The following is a 3,422-nucleotide window of genomic DNA, read 5'->3' as shown; positions in this document are numbered from 1 at the left end:
CTATAGTTTTTATAGGTCTTTTCTTGGTTTGGGGTTTTCAGTGAACCATAGAAATGACATATAGGTTTAAAATACAAAACAGTCCCGTGTTTAAATGGCTCAAAGAAAAACCGTAGATGGATTTGAATAGGTATATAAGCCTGGTAACTGTTTTCTTGGCCAGTTTGAGCATTTCATATTGGTAATTCCCTTCCTTCCTTCCTTCCTTCCTTCCTCCCCACCCCCGCCTTCCAAGTCAGAGCCTCATTCTGTTGTCCAGGTTGGAATGCAGTGTCACAATCACACCGCCGCAGCCTTGACCTCCTGGACTCAGGCAAGCCTTCTACCTCAACCTTCCAAGTACCTGGGACTACAGATGCATGCCACCATGGCTGGATAATTTTTTTTTTAATTTCTGCAGAGATGAGGTCTTGCCAGGTTACCCAAGCTGGTCTTGAACTTGTAGGCACAGGCAGTCTTCTCACCTCAGCTTCCCAAAGTGCTGGGATTACAGGCATGAGCCACTATGCCTGGCATCATATTGGTTATTTCTTAATACCACCTTCCTGCGACCACTCCCCGTTGCCTACATTTGAGGCATCCATGGAGCTTTCTGTGGCACTGAAGGATTTGGAATGAAATGCATTCAGCATTTCTGAGGTGGCTAAGGAACAATCTAGTGCAGCAAGTCAGGGCAAAAAAACTATCTAAACACTAGGCAGAAACCTCGTGATAATATAATGAATTATTTGAAAAAGAAGTAGAAAATTAATATCTAACTAGTTTTATGAGTTTTTAAAGAGATAATTTTTAAAAATTGACATATTAGAGGAAATAACTGATTCCTACTTAAGGAAATGTAATGCCACCTATTTAATTACCAAATGTATTTCTGCCTTCCACCTTCTTGATATTTGAATATTAAAAGCAGCTGTTGATAATCACATATAATCAATTATCTGAGACAGATCATTCCTCTTGAAATAAATAAGTCATTTTCTAAATGCTATTTATGGCTAGATGTGATGGCTCACGCCTGTATTCCCAGCACTTTGGGAGGCTGAGAAGGGAGAATTGCTTGAGGCCAGAAGTTTGAGACCAACCTAGGCAACACAGCAAAAAATCATGCCATCTTTATAAAATAATAAAATAATAATTGTTATTTATAAACTTTAAGGGAGAAAACAACTCTTAAGAGAACGAGGATCCACATGTACAAAATATACCTTTTGATAAAATGACAAATTTTATGTTCTGTACTTTTCATCACAATAAAAAAATACATACATATACACACATGTACACACCTTTTGAGTTTTTAGGTTTTTTTTTCCTGGAGTCATTGAGATGAGAAGCTGCACTGAAAATCTGTTTTGAAGAGCTTCAATTTGTCAATCTGTTGTGTGACTAGCTTGTGTTTTCCTGTTTTTCTTTTAAATATCCTTTGGTTCTTCTCAGTTTACAAAGATATATTTTATTGTGCTAAGAAGGAGGCTGCGGTGGCCAGGAGCGTGCCACCGTACTCCAGTCTGGGCGACAGAGTGAGACTCCAACTCAAAAAAAAAAAAAAAAAAGAAGGTGGAAACAAGACAGGGTGAGCACACATGTATAGATATGTATAAAATATGTACTGCTGGAACTTGAATCTGATAAACTTTTTATGCTCTGAAGACAGTCATCCCACTGAAAAGAAAATTCCTGGAGAAAAAATGTGCCACATGACCAGGACCAAGCACGGAGACAAACCAGACAGACACAGTGCTTTTGAAGAAAACATGCTATCTTTTTGTTACCAGTATAACTGAACTTATTTTTTTTAATTCTGTACTAAGTGACTGACCTTTAGTTTTTACCTGTTAAAAATAAAGAGAACCTCTTTTTACTTTTGTATTGTGAATTAGAGTCAATGAAAGAAGGATTGCATCTTGAACATGTGTGTGGTAACACTGGCCTGTGCAACCCCAAATATGCAGATGTAATGAAACAAGATTCCATCTACCTTTTAAAATAACACAAGGGAGAACTCTTTCTCTGAAATGAAGCAAGCATTCTCCTCTTTTATTTAAAACATTTTTTAACCTTGTTATTTTTAACCCACTAATGTCTTCTCTTTCTAAAAATTTATTTCAAAGCAACAGTATTCATCAAGCACTCTACATTCACTCCATCAGTAAGTAGCTGTTGGGTGAATGAATATGTAGAATGACCAAAGATGAAAGTCTGATGAAAAGAGTGGGGGCTGATTGTGGTAGCTTACACTTGTAATTCCAGCAGTTGGGAGGCTGAGGCAGGAGGATTGCTTGAGCCCAGGAGTTTGAGGTTATTGTGAATTATGATCATGTCACTGTACCCCAGCTGGTTAATAGAAAAAGACCCTGTCTTTAACAACAACAACAAAAAAATGGAGATCAAATTTATTAGATCTGTTGTGTACTTCTGTTTCCAGAGTTAGACTGGATTAGAGCTGCTAACATCAGGGATATGATGATAATTTTATTCATTCAACAAAGATTTAGTGAGCATATACTATGTGCCAGGTACTGTGCTAAGCACTTATGGGTATAAAGACAGTCCTTTTATGTGGAGACAGTCCTATATTCCCTATGATCTTAAGGAACATTTGTCTAGCAGAAAAGGTAGGGCTAGTTAAACAAAAACAAAGTGAGTTTATTGTTACAAATTTGGATAAATGCTAAAGGGAACATGGTTCTATGTGAGCATCTAACAAAAGAATCCGGCCCAGGCTTGGCAGTTGTGCAAGATGTCTATGGAGGAGGTTGCCTAAACTGAAATCAGATGGATCTATAGTAGTCGGGCAAAGGGAGGGTATTGCATTCTGAAAGGAGGGAAGAGCACATACAAACGCCTGTTGTTTGGTGGAATCACGGTGGGTTTAAAGAACTGCAAAAAAGTTGGAGTCTAGAGACTAAATTTAGAGGTGAGGAGACATGGTGTGGACATGAGCCCGGAGAGGTAGGCAGGCCTCAGACCACAGAATACCTGTAGGCTATGCTAAGCATCTTTAGAGAGGAGAGCAAGGAGGAGTGTTTTCAGCACTTCCATGGTCCACCTCTCTGTTTTGAAAGTGATGGAGAACACCAGATAGTGATGGAATAGCACCAGACAGGTGATGGAGCAGCACCAGGCAGGTGATGGAGGAGCACCAGACATAATGGAGGAGCACAATACAGGTGATGGAGGAGTACAAGACAGATGCTAGGAAATCAACTGGGCCAGAGATTGGTTGGAAAGGGAGGGCACGAGAAAGGGGGACATCAAGAATCACACTGAGGTGTCTGATTTGCACAGCTTGATAGAGCATGGCGTCATTCTCTGAGTTAGGAAAAACAAGAAGAGGACTGGGTTAGACATGGAATAAGACAGAGGAAGAGTATGGATACTCTTACCTTGATATTGAGACATCCAATTAAAGATGTTAATTA

The sequence above is a fragment of the Carlito syrichta genome, unplaced genomic scaffold (assembly GCF_000164805.1).
Source record: "Carlito syrichta isolate Samal-C Ts95f unplaced genomic scaffold, Tarsius_syrichta-2.0.1 Scaffold309041, whole genome shotgun sequence".
NCBI lineage: Eukaryota > Metazoa > Chordata > Mammalia > Primates > Tarsiidae > Carlito > Carlito syrichta.
The sequence above is the reverse complement of the archived record's forward strand: the minus strand, read 5'-3'. Positions refer to the sequence as shown.